Source organism: Petaurus breviceps, unplaced genomic scaffold (genome assembly GCF_028583685.1).
Source record: "Petaurus breviceps papuanus isolate PSGF00001 unplaced genomic scaffold, PetGlider_PUasm1.0 90769, whole genome shotgun sequence".
In the NCBI taxonomy this organism is placed as follows: Eukaryota; Metazoa; Chordata; class Mammalia; order Diprotodontia; family Petauridae; genus Petaurus; species Petaurus breviceps.
The window spans coordinates 2,193,664-2,212,955 of record NW_027187341.1 but is presented as its reverse complement, the minus strand read 5'-3'; positions in this window follow the sequence as shown (position 1 = coordinate 2,212,955).

Here is a 19,292-nt window from a genome sequence, read left to right as displayed (position 1 = left end):
AAGCAGAATCTATATGCAGTTGAAGAATTATGTATTATCACCACAGGATTTCAGATTCAGCTAATGAATAGCCCCAGCAATAGGAAGGCTTTTTGAAAACCTGTCTGGCCTTGTAAATAATCCTCTACATGAACTCTAAGTGAGATTGTTTGACTTCTCTGTCTGAGTCCATACCACTTATTTGCAGAGTGATCAGGTCAACTTTTGAAATTCAGACCTTTTTTTGTCTCATTAAAGGTGATATGTGTCATGAATTTTTATTTCTTTTGTTTGTTTTCAAGGGAGTTGCTTAGCTTATATTAGTAAAGCACATAGCCTAGAGCCTGGTTCATAACATGTTGCTGTCATTGTTTCAGTTGTGTATGACTCTTTGTAACACCCGTTTGGGATTTTCTTGGCAAAGATACTGGACTGATTTGCCATTTCCTTCTCCAATTCATTTTACAGGTGAGGAAACTGAGGCAAACAGGGTTAAGTGACTTGCCCAGGGTCACCCAGCTAGTAAGTGTCTGAGGCTACAGTTGAATTCAGGAAGATGAGTCTTCCTGATTCCAAGTCCAGTTCTCTCTCTATACACTGCTTGTTTCCTTTGTTCCTTTCTAATTTTGACCTGTGATTTCATCATTCCAAGAAACTCTCCCCAAAGATTCAGAAGTCTATTGACACTTGTTTTATGGGATCGTCTGGGGTCCCCATAGGTGATTTGTCCATTGTCCTGAAGCCAGTTTTTGTCAGGTTGTTGTTGTTGTGTTGACTCGACTTCATGACTTCAGGGGATCCATGGGGTTTTCTTGGGAAAGATACTGGAGTAGTTTGCCATTTTCTTCTCCAGTGGATTAAGGCAAACGGAGGTTAAGTGACTTGATCAGGCTCACATAGCTAATAAGTGTCTGAGGACAGATTCGAACTCAGGTGTTCCTGACTCCAGGCCTAATGCTACATCCACTGAGCCACCTAGCTGCTTCCTATGTCAGGGGTAGGATTCACAGCTAGTAACTGTCTGAGAATGGATTTGAACCCAAGTTTTCCTGATTCCAATTCCAGTGCTTTATTTACTACATCTGCACTGTTATTTTATCCTCACATATCTGCAAGACAAATAAAGCAATTACTATTATCTCCATTTTGCAGATGCAGAAACTGAGGAAGGGCTGGCTTTTATGTGACTTAATTAAAGTTATGTAATTAATGCTTAGAAATGAGATCTTCAAAAATAGATATCCAAGTGTCTGCTAAATGCATTGCTTTTGAATGCAGATTCAGTTTCTACTGACTTCCAAATCTGTGCCAATTTCATTATTTCTAAAAAGTTCATTATTTTCCTGGTCACCCAGGCTTGAAACCTTAGGGCTAACTTTGATTCATCCCTCTCCTTCACACACACCCTCCCACCAGATCTGTTCATGCACTGAACTCTGTCTATTCTCCCTACAAGACCTATCTCAGATCTGCCCTTCCCTTTGATTTCCACTGTCATGATGCTGGCTCAGGTCTGTATTTCCTCCTGCCTAGATTATTGTGGCAGATTTTTAATAGTTTTTTTCCCTGTTTCTAACCATAGAAATGCAAACATCACTGACTTTAAAGAGGCTTAGAGACCATCTAGTCCAACTGGTATCTGACCTAGCATCCCTAACAAGTGATCATTCAGACTATTTAAAGACAAGGAGGGGGCATGCACCACCTCCCAAAGCTGCTCATTCTATTTTCTGAGAGCTCTAATTGTTAGAAAGTTTTTCTTCATATAAAGATGTGCCTCATTCATACTGCATTTGCACCTTGTAAAGGATACCGCCCTCTTAGATTTGAATGGACAATTTCCCACATGGTAAATAGTGTAAAATTTTGACAAGCTTTTTGGACCTTGTGAAACATTTCTGGCCCTGGCATCAAGGCCTGATTTTGAAAGTCAGGAGTTACTTTGGCTGCCACAGATGGCTGTCCCCTATAATGTGTACCTAACTGTTATGGTACTTTTAGTTTGTGCTCACTTTCCTTGTGGATGCTGGTTGTATTTGGAAGAGATCATTTTCCAGGTCAATGGGTAGAATGTCATGTAACTATTTTACTTTCTTTGCCTTTTGAGTTAACACCTTTATTAACAGTTAATTGTACTTCTGGTCACGTGAGCAATGAGGACTAACATTTTCTCTGATCCCCATGACCTCTCAAACCTTTCCAAAACAGAAATTATGCCCCAAAGGTAAAGCAATTTTAGCTGTCTCTATGGACTAGGACACCCAGAATCCAAAAAAAGGTTTTATAAAACCATGAACTGACACTCACTAACCCTGAGCTCTTTAAGCTACTCTTCTCCACCCCCCATGCTACAATAAGAGCAGCTGCACCAGCAGACCCAAGGACCTAACAAAGGCTTACAACAAAATCCACTCCAATATCCCAATCTCCCCCACTCTTTCTAGTTCCATTAAGACCCCGACTCCGAGCTGCAGAAGTTTGCCCATGTAAGGAAAAACAGAGTAGCTGTGGGTACTAAGGAGCAAAAACTTGGTGGAGGGGGGTCCCCCAATCCTGTTGTGCCAGCTCTGCAAAGCTCTGAACTTCCAGTGCTGGGAAAAGTAAGGAATAGAGAGATTAGGACATGACACCAGGCCAAGACAATGTGGGAGGGCAAAATTATAGCACTTTACTAGACCAAGGCAACAAGAACAGCATTCAAGTGAGGCCAATCCTGACCACTCCAAAGTCACCCAGAGGAGAGACCTAGACTAGTGAACCATGAATTTCCCATAATGGGAGGAGGCTGAGACATTTTGAGATCCACCTCCCAAGTAAGCCACCATCAGAAGGGACAGAGTCAAAAAGTGAATAGGGAGGTGGTAGAGGATAAAATTACCAAAGATCTCAGGAAGAAGAAACTCAAAGATCTGGAACATAGGCAGATAAATCAACAGGGAAAATATTAACAACAGAGGGAAATATGACCTCTGGATCTAGTAAATGAGTTGTGGCATCTTTGAATAAATATTGCAAAACAAAGCAGATGCCCATCAATTGGGAAATAGCTTAACAAATTGTGATATGTGAATGTAATGGAATTTTACTGGGCTTTAGGAAATTATATGTGTGATCAATACAGAGAAGCATGTAAGGATCTATATTAACTGATGCAGAGTGAAGTAAGCAGAGCCAAGAAAACAATATACACTGTAACTACAAAAATACAAATGCAAAAAACTACACACACCCCAAAAAAAGTAACTGTAACAAAGTTCTAAATTTCAAGCAAGACTCTAATGAGGAGATATGAGAAGATACCTCTAACCTAGCATTTTGTGGAGGTGGGAGGCTCATGGGTGTTACACACTGAACATGGTTTCAGATTTTTTCATGAATATATCAGTAATGTTGATTTTACCCCCTCTAAAAATCATTATGGGTTATATTGTATTACTCTCTGAGAAGGAGAAGTAGAGAGATACTTGGAATAATTATGACTGATGTAAAAACAGAAGATATAAATAAAAATTTTTTTAAAAAAGGACTTAATAGTGCCTGCTGGCTGATTTGGTTTTTTTTTTTGGAGGGTAGTTTGGGTTAAGTGACTTGCCCAAGGTCACACAGCTAGTAAGTGTTACATGTCTGAGGCTGGGGATTTAAACTCAGGTCCTCCTGACTCCAGGGCCAGTGCTGCTGGCTGATTTCTTAATGGAAAGCATACCAGTGGGAGATCAAGGGTTAAAATAATAGTAGCAGTTGCCCACAGGTAACCCCTAGAACCCCAAGGAGTAGTAGATACTTTCCTGGGTACCCACCCAGCAAGCAGGGGTGTAAAGTAGGGGAGGGGACTACTACACTGAGAAACTCTTCTAGACAATTAATCCATAGCAGGATGAAAGTGGCAAAGTACATCTCTATTTATCCCATTACCACTGCTACATTTAAATCAGGATTAAATCTATTTCTGCAACTTTTGCCCATTGCTCCTTATTCTTGCCTCTGGAGACAAAAAGAAGTTTAATCCCTCTGCTATGTGGTAACCTTTTAAATACTTTCAAACAACCAAGGCACTCCCTCCCCAATCAAGTTTTCTGTTCTTTAGGTGTGGAGCAAGTGCTTGGAATATCTTTGTATTCTAGCAATTACTACAAAATTCTCTGCAGGGTAACTTAATTTGTGAAGTCCTTGGTGAAAGAATCACACAAGTACTTCCCTTAAAATAGTGTTGCATTCGTGTAAAATATTAGAGTCCCCATGAAAAATAGAATTGTTTCTTCCATGCAGAAGAGTTCAGTCTTCTTGCATATCTTGGTACTGCTTCCTGCCCTCTTCCTCTGCCCTCACAACCTAGATTTTATAAAGATCTTCATGTAAGCAAGGAATATGGCAACATGAAGAGAGGAAAAGAGAATCCATACATGAACACAGTCATTCATTTTCCCATTGTGCCAAATTCAGCATTTTCCAGACTGGGTTTTAGATCTAGATATAAAATTGTTTAAGGTAAGATTCATCAGTAATTCATTTTTCTAACTATCAACCGACAGAATAATTTTTTAATCTATTTTATGCTTACCACTTTGCTAGGAGATTCAAAGAAGTATAAGGCCTAGCCTATGCCCTCAAGTAGTTTACAATCTTAATGGCAGGAAAGGGAAATGAACTTAAACACACTCATTTAAGAGCAATACAAGACAGTGTAAAAGTAAACATCAAATGAGTGGGGAAGATAGTAAGTTTATAACCAGTCATTCAAAGAAAGGAAAGATCACCCAGGATAAGAGTAGTAAGAAAGATATTATGAAGATGTTAGGTCTGATTTTTAAAGAAAGAATAAGATTTAAATGGATATGAAGGAAAGGGAAGGTCAACCCAGAATGAAGGAAGAGCATAAAAAAGGCAGCAAGCAAAAATGAGTGCGGTTTTGTTACAGGGTCAATCCATAGAGGAGACTGGTCTGAATATCATAGTGAAGATTTACACGAATTTGGATATTTCCATTATTTTACTAGAGTAGATACTTAAAAAGCAAGGACATATCATAATCCATCAATGCCTTCTCAACCTTTGTGAAAATTATCATGTCTTTCCACAAATTCTCCACTAAAGATCTACACAACTTTCTGGGAGTCTTTCCTCTAGTGTTTTAATAGTTTTCTGAATATCAGTGCATCCTTCAATCTGTCTATCAGTCACCACAGATTCTTATTATAGGACTAGGCTTCCTCTTATCCAGGTCACACATGTATTTGATGAATAAATGAATGAATGAAGAAGTATCTATTAAGAGCTTATTATGTGCAAAGTGCTATGCTAAACACTGGTGATACAAATAGATAAATAAATACAAATAGAAAATCAAGACTAAGAAACTTATATTCTAATGGGGAAGACAACATATATGGAAGGTTTCAGCTGCAAGTCAGCTAGAAATGTCTCATGGTCCTTAGGATACAACAGCAAAGTAGAGAGCAATGGGTCTTCTTCAGTGTCATTTTCACTGATAAAATCATATCAGTATATGAGGCTGAACAACATGAATATGGCAAGGACTTTAGTGACAAGAACTTTCTTTTCTAGATTTTCAACAGATGTGACTATGACACCTGCAAGATCAGTTGTTAGACTTTATCACCTCAAAAGCTGCTTTCTGGTTTGACAACTGGGGGCGTTTGGGCTGGAAGTATCATTATTCCAAAGACCCCTTGGTGTCTTTGGTCTGTCCTGGTCTGTCTCCATTAGGAGATAACATGACCACACTGGCTAATCATCACTGGTAATATTCTGCAGCCTACTTACACCTACCATGCATCTTTGCAATGCCATTTGAGGCAAGTGTAATTTTGATTTATCTGATATCATGTGGTTCTAAGAATACCAGCTACAAAACATCACCCGGACAATATTGGGGTCACATTTGATGGACTTTTGCAGCAGGGAACACATTGGGATGACTGGAAGTACTGAATAATTCTTCAAGTACAATCCATCCTGCTCCCCTTTCTTACTTAATTCTGAGCCCAAATCACTGGCCATCTATAGTACCTGTCTAAGATAAATGCATTAATAAACCAACCCAATGGGCTATCCATCCAACTTTATATGTAACATGTAGTGGTTATGGAACATCTATATTAATGGTATTTTTTGAGTAGGGGAAAGGGTACTGAATTTGAAATCAGAATCTGATCAATTCCTACCTCTGATATTGATTGGAGTCCAGCCTAGATGATCTTAGGTAAGTCCCTTAACTTCTCTAAACCTCAGGTTATTAATCTACAATAAAACTTACCTCCTTACCTCATAGCGTTGCTGCTGTTTATTGATTGTAAAGAAATATATAAATGTGACTTCTTATTTGTAGATGGAGTCAAATAGGTACTACATTTTAATGAGTGTCTTTCAAATGTCCACTAGGAACATGTCTACAAAAGGTTACTTATGAATATAATGGATGATTAATTTGTTATAAGACATAGTTAAAATGAACAGTTTCCAGAGAAAGTTGGGAAGGTATGTATGAACCAATAGAGGGCCAGGAATGGAAAAAGGATAACAATTTATACAACTTTCCAAGGAAAAAAATAGCTTTGAAAGATTTTAGAACTCTGATCAATGCAATGACAAACCATTGTTCCAGAGGACTAAAGATGAAGCATATTAGCGTGGTCATTGAAGAAATTTACTTTGCTTCACTACATATATTTGTTAATGTTTTTTACTTTTCTTTGTTGTTTTTCAATTTGGTGGGGGGAACAAGGGGAAAGAAAATAAATGCTTATTAATAGAAAAAAATAATAAATGCAATTTTTAAAAAATATCCCCTAAGCTTACAGGACAATATTGCACAATTGTTGCACTTTGGCCACCTAACTGATGCCTCTGAATTTCACAACCAAGAAGCTCATTTCAATTTTGCACCTTACACACTTCCAAGAAACAATGGCTAAACATTGGGGCATGAAATAATGTGTTGTTCAAAGGGCCTGCCAAGCATGTCAGGACAGAATCTCTTTTTTTAGTTTTCAAATTGTTTTGTGATCTCCTATAATAGCATTGCACTGCATTTTATCTTTAGAAAAACAGAGCCTTTGTAAAGGGCAGTTGATGAACCTTGACAGACACAATTTCTTAGGTGTTTTCTCCCAACCCACATGAACAGTGAAGGTACTTATCCTTTGACCTCAGGATTCAAAACTCATTTCTGAAGTATATCCCCAGAACCAAATCATGAAGTCATAGAATCTTAGAGTCCAAAGGGACTTCAGAGGCCATCTAATTTAACCATTACCCAAATAATAAATCCCATTGACAATATTGCCAACAAATTGTCACACAGCCTCCATCCAAATAATTCTAGTACCAGAGAATATACCATTCCCCAAAAGGCAACCCATTCTATTTTTAGATTGCTATAAGTATTAGGAAGCTTTATGTGGAGCAAAAACTTGTCACTCTGTAACCTATACCCATTGCTCTGTGTTTTATACAAGCCAAAGAAAGAGTCTAAGCTCTGTTATACATGACAACCCTTCCAATACTTGTCCATTAGTAAAAACCTGTCTTGTCTTTTACTGACTGAATATATCTAGTTTCTTTAATGGATTCCCATATAGCACAGTACTAAGGTTTCTCACCATCCTATAAACACACAAGAAGCAATAGTATATATCTAGAAGTAGGTACCACAGTCTCACTGTTTGATTTAACATGACTGCTCTTATGAGTCTTTCATATAATTTTTCCATTATATCAACTTTTTAATGTGTATCCAGTGAACTATAAAAGGCACATTGTGATAAAAAGATGGAACAAGTTGACAGATGACCCATCCATTAGATTGACAAGAAAAACAACTGCTGCACAGGCCTAGCATCTTTACCTGTTTCACTGGACAGTAAAAAGTCATTTGGAAGAAAGATAGCTCTGTAATCAGTTGTGTTTGAACCTGTTATTCAAAAATACCGAATTTTTTGGTATTCAAAAATATCAGCAATACCAAATTATTGGGAAAATACTGATATTTCTCCAAAATACTATATACTTTTTTTTCAAAGTACTATGCTTTGGAATTTCTAACAAGACAAATAAGTCTTCCTCAAAGAACAAGGAGAGTACCAAACAGACTAGAAGAACTGATGTGGCATTCATTCTAACTGAAGTTTTAGAAGCAAGATCTAACAGGACAGATCTGGAAGGGCCTGCATTCTTCACAACTCTGTCCTCATAAGTAACAGAGCTTCTTAAGTCACTGTGGTCAAGATATTTAATCTCTGTTCCCTTGTTTGTAAGATGAAGATAATAATAAAGACCCATTTTACCAGAATTGCTAATACAGATATTATGCAAAATGATCAAGACCATCAAACACAATGCAACACCTTTGTAGACAAAGGTAACATGAACCTATTCAAAACAAAATTTGGTTTGGTTAAAGTTTGGTTAAAGGAGGCTACAGGCTAAGTGATAGGAAAATTCATATTGTTTATTCCCTTAAAGCTAGATGAAGCTAGCAAACTTGTACATACAAGGAGTCAAAACCTAAGTTCTGACTTTTGAACAAAAGAATGAGAAGGCTTAAATACATTTTAGAACCATCCCAATTCAGGGTGGCTGTGTCACTCAAATTTATGATCTTCATAAATGTTTAATCATTGTATGAGAAAGGAATTTTCTTAATTGGATAGGTGGTAAATACAAATAAAAGAGTTGAAAAAGTGTCAATTAAAATTATGGCCCAGGATATCTGTGTTTTCTTTGCCATTAACATGCCATAACATAGTAAATGTCCAAAAAATATTAAGATAAGGAAAAGTCCCATTACTCAAGTTAGTGCCTCGGTTTAAGGGTCTCATCTTTAATAGCCATAAAGTCAGCCCCATCTGGCTTTGTTAACATAGGAAAAGGTATTCTCTGAGTTTACTCTTCTGGTTGATTAGTTCAGACCCTGCTCCTTATTGAGTTTATTAAATTGATATTAAATGATTATCATAAGATAAGCCAAGTTGCCTGTCCATAAGCTGGTCACTTAATGACAAATAGTACCATCCATCATTGACTTGTTTGTAGAGAATCGTATTTAATGTGCTTTATATCCAACACCCCCATGGTTATTTCAAGTTAACATTTTTGGATGGCAGCCATACTTCATTTCTAAAGCAAAAGTATTTTTTCTCCCAAGGAATTCAGTAATGATTATAAATCAGTTACAACCAATGTTCTCATTACCCCTAAGTTTATCCCCATTTTATAAAATCAGGGTATGTAAATTACTTATACACATAACACAACCATCCCTGGCTGCACCACAAATAAAAGACCAAGCATTCTAACCCAGAGACAACAGACTACCTGGGACTTTTGCCATGAAAAATAACTCCCTCCCAGGGGAATGGGATCAAATCACCCTCTTCTAATGTGGTTTTCATCACCTGAAAAAATGACTATGGAAATACACTCATACACAAAGATCGCAATTCCCTTCAGCACTCAAAGAACAACAAAGATACCCCAAAGAGAGACACAAGGCCTAGAACTGAGGTGGCACTTATTTTTCCCTATATGGGGGTCAGAATTTCAGAGCTGATGGGGTCTCTCTTATTCTGACAAGAGTAATATTAATAATAGCCCCAGCTCATTCTTGGCACAATTCCACCACCTGGGTAAAGACAAGTATAGGAGATATGCCCAGTACAATAATACAGGTTAAGTAAGTGCCGTTCATTACCTCCCAACAGTCAAGGAGTTTAAAATCCATCAATTCATTCCACATGAGGCAGATTATGTGATTTACATGTTAAAGTGCCCCTGTGGTTTGATTTGCATAGCAAAGACTTTGGGGGCACTGAAACAAAGGCTCAGTGAGCATGACAAGAGTGCTATTAGCATAGAGCATGCAGGTTTTTAGACAGCCCAACCTGGCAAACAATTTCAGCACTTTCACCACTAAGCTTATATAGGGTTTGACAGATTTCCCATCAACAAAGAGGGAAAGAGTCAAAGGAGAATTTAGTTTGGTTGGAATGATGTTTATTAGAAACACTGGCTTCCAGAAAAAATAATTACTCTTCATTTAAATGTCTCTTTTCCTAATCTTATGTATTCATCGTAGCTGTATCATATTGGGACTGCCATCTTTTTACTGGAACTTTCCAGCCTCCACCCAATTCTTTGTACTTGAGAACTCTGAGGTACATGCCAGGACTTCATTCTCCCTCCTTCCTAATGTATATTACACACACACACACGTCAGTTTCCAGAATTTCTTTAGTGCTTTCTTAGGATTTAAAACTATGAGACTTTAGAGTCATCTAGTCCAGCATCTTAAAAATGAAGAAACAGGCCCCCAAACCCCTCAGGTCCTAAGAGGCAGAGCTCATACTTTAACCCATGTCCTCTGACACCAAATCCAGAATTCTTTCTACTGTACCATATGAATCTAGAGTGAGGAAACGAGATGTACTTCAAGCCTAGGCTATGTGGTCTGCTCTTGGGCAAAACTGTGACCCAAGTAAATTCATCTTTGATGCTGTTATAGACTTCTTTTAGGTGACCTGTTATTCCATGTTAGCAGTTGTCTGTCCCACTGTGTCCTTTCTTCCATATTCACAACAAGAACTCACCAATATGAGCTCATATAGATACCTGTATTTCTCATCTTCCTCTATTTCCCTTTATCTTACCTATATTTCATTCCATGACTTTTGATTAAGCAGTAATTCAACAGAAATCTAATAGAAATCTAAAATACCTAAAGAAACTGGACATACAATAATAAGGTAGAGCAGATAGGGATTCAACCTCGGATTTCACTAGCATAAGGTACTCTCCAGGAGAAGAAATTGCCTCTACCAATTCAGGTCCACACCTTTTCTGTGATTTATCTTAGAAAGTTGCCTGGAGTACAGAGAGGTTGAGTGACTTACCCAGGGCCACACCACCAGTTGGTGTTAGAGTCAGAATTTGAAACCAGGGATTTTTGGATTGAGGACTATCACTCTGTACTCTACACCACACTTCTTCTATCGTGATTAAAGGAAAATAAACATTATTAATGTGAAAGGATAATGAAGGGAGATATTTTTAATCTTTTCCTAGAACATCATGTTTTTAATTAGTTACTGAATTGAAACCCACAAAATGGATTGGAATCTTCCAGAATCCCTGGGAAATTCATTATCTCAAGGATAGTAGGTAGTGGTTCCATACTGAAGTAAGTTGTCCAGCTCACCTTGAGGCTTCAGAAGCTCAGGAAAGAGACAGAGCTATGGTGGTTAGAGCTGAAGGGATATTATCTGAAATACTCCTGATTAAATGAGTACTGGTACATGTGATGTGTTAAGCATCCTAGAAACATTCCATGCTTCTTTTCTTTTGAAAATTAATTTTTAAGATCAACATAAATCCATTTTTCCCTCCTACTATGCCCCCACATTGAAAAAAAGAATAAAGAAAAGAAAAGTAAATGTAACACAGGCAAGCAAAATAAATTTTTGTATTAGTCACAACAAAAGGGAAAAAAGATTCATTCTGTACCCCAAGTACATCATTTCTCTGTCAGGATGTAGGTAGCATATTTTATCTTTCATCCTTTAGAATTGTGCTTGTCACAGAGTTCTTAAGCCTTATAAAATTATTTATCTTTAAAATGTTACACATAAGTTGTTCTCCCAGTTCTGCTCAGTTCACTCTGCATCAGTTCATATAAATTTCTATGAAACTTTCTCTTTCATTATTTAATATAGTACAGTAGTATTCCATTACATTCCTAATCTATAATTTGTTCAGCAATTCCCCAATTTATATGCACGCCTCAGTTCACAGTTCTTTGCCACAACCAAAAGAGTTACTATAAATATTTTTTGTACTCATGGGTCTTTTTTTCTTTAATTTCTTTGGGTCAAATGGTGTATATATTCTTTTTCAAGAGAAGTAGAATCTCTGGACCTTTTTTATTGCTCCTGCATGGCATAGAATGAGAATGCTGATTTGTTATCTATTTTTGCATCATTCCATCACTCACACAGGTTGGCAGATCTTAATGCACCTTCTTTTATATCTGTATCTTTTCTATCACTACTGATGTGATAGGGGTGGGAGTGGGGGATGTTGAAGAAGGATTGGCACCTCTGGTGTGGGAGCTTATCAAATCCTTTTCAAGTCTGTTCATCTACCTGTAGGGTCCACCTGGCACTCAACTCTCTCCTGTGGCTCCAAGAAGCTACAGTCCACATAGTGGCCACACCAAGTAAACCACCTTGGTAGATGGACTAACCAAGTTGAAGGTAATTAACAGGCCTCAAACCATTTGGTTAGTTAGGGGGTATCAATCCCAAGCATCTGAAGACTTCCTCCAATGGAACGGGCAAATAAGAACAATCTGTTCCAACAGCCATGAAGACAGATAAAACAGGTACTGAGGAGCACTTAGAGCTTGGCCAGACATTGAAGATGCCAAGGTTATCTACTACATCCTGGACCATTACCAATTGTCTTGACTTTTGTCTTGCCACTGAACTTGATGACTCTGGCATATAAAGTGAAGCTGATGACTCTGTGCAACTCTGTCTCATTTAACTCCAATTCACACATGAGGTGAGATATTGTCCCATGATGTCATTGGTCCTCTTCAATAATGAAGGACAAAAAAACAACAACTGACATGATATAGTAGCAAAAGCATTGAATTTTTAGTTGAGGAAACCTAGTTATAAGCCCCAACATTAACTTTAAAATTACATGACTATAACAAGTTAATTAACATCTTTCAGCTTCCATTTACTCATCTCTAATGGGAATAACAATACTTGCCCTATCTTCCTCATGATGATATTGTAAAGAAAACAAGCACTTTGTAAACCTTAAAACACTATATTGAATTAGTTTTTAGTATGGTTTTACTCTACTGAATCTCAGCTTCTTCACCTATAAAATGGGAATAATAATGTCCATCTAATAAAATTTTGGTGATGGTCAAATAGGAAATTCATGTGGCAATACTTAAGAACTCTAAAATGCCATAGAAATATAAGGCATTAACATCACTAACAAAGTTGTTATCCACATATCTTCTTTCTCTTTAGCAATCAACTAATTTGAAGTTTTGCTAAGCTTTCTGTTGGATGTGCAGTGTAAAGGGATAAAGCATCCACTATAGTTGATATTCCTTCTTCTATTATTTAACATTTTTTGAATACCAGCAGTGTGTTAGATGCTGTGAAGCGCCTGAGTGTTTCTATTAGATATCTATAAAACATCTGCTCTGGAAATCCTTCTCTTAAATGAGTGCTTAAAATTGAAAATAATTCCTCAAGATCTTTAGTGGATTGATACTTTCATGTTGCAGCTGGTTCAACATCTTGAATAGGGAGAAATGAATTCTGAAATAAGAATCCTTTTTACTTAGCATTTAAATGGCACTGTGTGTTTGTGAGAAACTTTAAACTCATTTTTATTGATTATTCCTCACCACAACCCCAGGAGGAAAGTGTTATAAAAGAGAAGGAAATCAAACAGACATACCTGGAAAAAAATTGCCATTACTGGAAGAATCAAAGAGTTCTGAAGTTCTGATTAGAACTCCTCACCTTTGACAGAAAGCCCAGTGTAATAGAATAAGCACCAAATGGACAGGCAAAGAACTTCAGTTCCAGTCCAGACTCTGACACTGACATCCTGGGTGACCTATCATTCAAGCTCTGTGAGACTCAGTGTCCTCAGTTGTTAAATGAGGTTGGAATAGGAGATCACTGAAGGTCCTTTTAATCTCTGAGTTGTACAAGTCTTTGACTTGTCTAAATGTCCCCTTCTCTTCGAAAAGTCCCCCAACTGCCCTTTATGAAATTCGCCTTTTAATTCAATGATTTCCTGTCTCATATTATGTGTCATCTGTAAATGGTTCTTGGAACACTAATGACAGGACAAGGACATTTCAATGTGTTCCCATCTTGTCATGAATGTGTGTGTGTGTTACCAGACCACAGGCAGTATTAAGTTCAGTGGTGAGGTCTCAGAATCCAGACTGTTCTTACCCCAAGTTAAGAGCCTTTTTCCCTGCTCAAAATGTTAGTGGGGGTAATGGCTTTGACTCTATCCACTGAGATAAAGTGTCATGATGTTTTCTAAGTGAAGCCCTTGTAAAACATGGAGAGATGATGTAACAGCTTTAAAAGGGAACAGAGGGCACTTCATTTGAGATTTTAATACTATGGTCCTGACTGTACCTACAAAATCCTAGGCTTTCTAGTGCAATGATAACTGCAGTTTCTGTGTGAGGAAGTAACCCCATCTTTTAAGAAAGTCCTCCATGAGCAGAGATCATAAAAGGCAGAAAGGTCTTTCTCAGTCTTCTAATTCTAATTCACAAGACACATAGCAGGTACCTAATAAATGTTTGTTACTAAATGACTGACAGAAAATTAAATTACTTATCCAAGATCAAGCAGCCTAGTGGCAGACCTAGAAATAGGATCCATACCTTCTGATTTTAGCCTAGCACTTTTTCTACTCAACCATGATTAAGGAATATGTAGATGCTGATCCAGATTTCCACAGCATCTGCAAGGGAGTTGACCGTTTGTAGAAAACATGTCAAAATTTTCAGTTCACCAGAGTACCATTTTTAAGTACTGTTTAAGAGAACTCAACAGTAACTTTTAGAACTTTCACATATTCAAACATTGCTCTGACAAGAGGAAATGAAAACCATAGATGTAGATCCAAAAGGGACCTCAGAGGTCATCTTGTCCAAATACCTCATTGTACAGATCATAAAACTAAGGTATATAAAAACTATGTGACTTGCCCAACATCATATAAGAAGCATCAAAGGCAGGATTTGAACTGAGGACCTCTGTTCTTTCCACTCCACTGAAGTCTCTCATACATACAGGAATCCAAGAATTAGCTTAAACCACCAGAGATTATAATCCACTTTTGTGGATAAAGTGCTGGACCTAGAGTCAGGAAGACTCATCTTCATGAGTTCAAATCTGGCCTTAGAAATTTATTAGCTGTGTGACCCTGAGCAAGTCACTTTACCTTGTTTGCCTCAGTTTCTTCATCTATAAAATGAACTAGGGAAGGAAATGGCAGACTGCTCCAATATCTTTGCCAAGAAAACCCCAAATGGGGTCACCAAAAAGTCAGACTGAAATGACTCAACAAGAACAAATTCCAAATATGAGTGAGTGCTATTATTTGTTGAATATAACTTATAAAATCTTTTTCATAAGAATTTTCACTCAAATCAGCAGTCTAAATAATGATCTGCCCCACCATTAAAGGGATGCTGCTCTAAGAGTTCAGGATATAAAAGTGAAGAAAGACAAGCAAAAGTATTTCAGAGGGGAAAGAGGTATTCTAACACCTAGAGCTTACATTCAGGAGGAGGGAAGAGGCACGATCTAGGAAGGGTTAAAATAAAATGGTAGGACTCTGTCTTGGTAAAGAATAAAAGGCCGTTTGTAGTCCAGAGCCTTGTTCATTCTAGAGAGGTATCTCTATAAGAGAGGCAGAGATATGGGAAAGAACATTGGACTTAAAGCCAAAATTTCTGGATCTGGATCTTAGCTCTGACCCTGACTAGCTATATGAACAAGAACAATTCTCTTTGCCTTGGAAACTTTATTGATAAAAGGAAGATAATACTTGGACTACCTAACTTAGAGTGTTGCTGTAGATAAGGTGCCTTGTAAGCATTAAAGTGGTATATAAATTGAAGCTATTTTTAAGAAGATGATTTCACAGGAGTGGGAGGAAAAGGTGAACGAGTCCTAAGATAAGAGGCATATCCAGCCCAAGATATGATGAAGCAATAGTGCTGGGATAGATGTCATGTCTAATGCCTAATACTCCCAATACAGCTTGTAGACACTTTATCCCAAGAGGAAATAAATTCATCAAACATTTCCAGGATTTCCATTTCCTGATGGCAAATGGACTATGGAGAGAGAAGCCTGGAATGGAGTATGTGATAAATGTGTTTGAAAAGTTCTCCTCAAGATCCAGATGTCCCAAGGAAGAAGAATCATATCTATTTCACATTCTAGAATAACAATGGCATTCAGAATGAACCAGGGGTGAGATAAAAGAGTCTTTGATGAAACATACCTACTACCTTTTTAAAAATTAATTTATTTTAAACTTAAATACTAAAACCTAAAGACACAATAAGAAAGAGAAACACATTATAAATCCAAATGCTAAAATTTAAATACAAAATAAGAAAAGAAAAAAAGCATTGCCATGTACACAGCAGAATGTGAAAGGATTCAATATATAAAGTAATAGATTTCCATTTCAAGGAAACCTATATAACAAACACTATACATTGTGTTCAGAGCTGTCCATCTTTTCTTTACTTCCTTGTAAGTTTTCTTTTGTTCTCTTGATATTCAATTTTCACTTTGTTCTTTTCCTCCCTTTCTTTTCTCCCTAAGAAAGTCACAATTAAGCATGGGTTTACACACACACACACACACACACACCATATATACACATATATAGAGACACGTGCATATATGTAGACATACATACAAACATATATATGCATATATATATACATACACTAACATACATATACTTAGATATCTATGATCATACTCTTATGTAGACATATACATGCATATGCATCTATGTAAGACTGTATTATACTTATTTGTTCTCTGTTTCTCTGAAGGTAGATAACATCTTCCTTGATAAGGCTGTCTTTCCATATTTTTCTAAGTCTACCAACTCATCTCCTATACCACAGCAATATCCCAACCTTATACTGTCTAGTTATTTTAGATAAGTCTAAAACATTGATTAATATGACTGAAATGCAGTATAGTTTCCCTATTTTTCTCTTTAGATTAAATCTATTTCAACTTTAAGTTTGTCTGAGATCATGATTACTACTTATGCTTTTTTTCCTAATAAATTCTACTACTTTTATGTTGTGAGTACCTCTTATTTCTTATCCCTCCTGACTTCTCTACTTTACTTCTACCTGCTACCTTGCCCTCCAGCTACTTAACCTACAACCTTCCAAAGAGCCCTCCCTTATCCTCTCCCCCCTCACCCATTCCCCTTACTCTGTTGTTTCTATCTGGATTTAGAAGACTTTTAAGCCTTCCAAATGTATATTCCCTCTTCATCCCATTCCCATTAATCTAGACAACTTTCTATATAGTCCCCTTTCTCCTATTCCCTCACCGTCTTATTTCAAGATCCCTCCCTTATCCCCTCCCAACTACCAATTCCCTTAGCCTTTTATTTCTTTCTGAATTTAGAAGACTTGTGTGTGTATGTGTGTGTATCCATCCTCTCACATGTCAGATATATAAAATAATTGCTCTTTTAACCTATTCCTAGATGATTTACTTTTTAGTATCACATCACACTCAGTTCTACCCCAATCTTTCTTTCAAACTACCCAATTACTAGTAACAATCTTAGATATATGATTTACATTTCCTCATATAAAAAGTAAATCATCTATCCTTATTAAGTTACTTGTTTTTAGTCTTTGATGTTTACTTTATATTTCTCTTGGATATTATAAGTCAAATTTTCTATTGATTTCAGGTTTTTTGCAACAAAATTCTGAAAGTCTGGCAATTCATTTAATGTCAATTTTTTTCATTCAGGATTATGCTTAACTTTTCTGGGTATAATATTTTTGGTCACAACTCCAGATCTTTTGCCCTTGGATATATAGTGTTACAAGACCTGTATTTTTAATGTAACTGCTGCTAGGTTTTATGTGACCCATGTTCTGCCCCAACTCTTGTTTATTTTTTACCACTCTACGTTTATTCTGAGGTGCTATTTTTGTCTTACTTATGAAGGAAATCTAGAGAACTTAGAATTTTCTGACCTATCCTACCATCTTCCCAGAATCTTCTCTACAAGGGGATGCTAGGTGGTACAGTGAATAGAGCACCTGGAGTCGGGAGAACCTGAGGCCTGATCCGGCCTCAGACACTTAACATAAAAAAAAAAAAAAAAACTAGCCATGTGACCTTGGGCAAATCACTTAACCCCAATTGCCCTACCTTCCCCCTTCCAAAAAGCAAAAAAACAACAAAAGAATCCTCTCTACCTACTGCCTTTTTATATAGCTAATGTATTTATTGACAGAACCTAATGTATTAAATATGCAGAATGATTCCTACATTCTTAGATAAGGCCAATGTTTTTATTTATTTTGCTGGAAATATACATATTTGTAAAAAGGGAGGGATTTTTATCAAAGGGGTAAGTTAGTGGGAAGTAATTAATATGCCCCCCCCAAATCAAACATTTTTAATGTACAGAAGAAAACAAAAAGGTTCAGAACAAGGGACAAAATTAGAGCAGCTTTGTTACTGCCTCAGTAAACTTATAGCTAGATATTGATATAGGTACATGTATAAATATAGCTATTCTTACTTAAAAACAAAATCTCCTGACAGAAGCCTACAGTTTCTCATGCATAACTCTTTATTGTTTTTTTTTAATATTAAAAGACTTTTGTTGATTATTGTTGTTTATTTTTTAAAAAGGAGACAAGGAGGGTGGCTGGTGGTGCAGTAAATACAGCACCGGCCCTGGAATCAGGAGGACATAAGTTCGAATCCATCCTCAGACACTTAACACAAAACTAGACATGTGACCTTAGGCAAGTCATTTACCCCCTCTAAAAAGCAAAAAAAAAAAAAAAAAAAAACAAAACAAGTGGGGGTAAGGAAAAAAGAATTTTAAAAGTTGCTGGCCTGGGTTCTCTTCCCTAGCAAATGTGAATTTAGATCTCTGTCATGTACATTATAGGGCATATATCTCAGTATAAAAAGAAGGAAACAATGGTCCTGAATTAGGAAATATCTCTTAATATAAAGGATATAGCCCTTTGAATAGAACTTGGGGAGCAGATGCCTATCCTACTGTTTATAAGTAGACCACTCAGAATTATGGTTTCATAGACTGAGATCTATAAGGAACCTGAGAGCTCATCTACTCCAACCCCCTAAAACAACATTTTGTAGATGAGTAAACTAAAACCAAAATAGTTTAAGTAAATTGCCCACCTAGTTAATGACAGAACTACAACTAAAAGTAGGGTCTTTGACTTGCAGCCCAGTGTTCTTGCCTATATTAAAATTTCCTCTCTTTCCGTCTAGAGGGGTATTAGGGAATCTTTCCTTATCACCCCCTTGTCCTCCCAGGTTTGAACATGCTTATTGATCATGAATGGTGTGTGTTATATTTCCCTTATTTATACATTTAAAAGGAAGGAGGAAAGCAAGCAAGGAAGGAGGAAAGGAAGGAAGGAAGGAAGGAAGGAAGGAAGGAAGGAAGGAAGGAAGGAA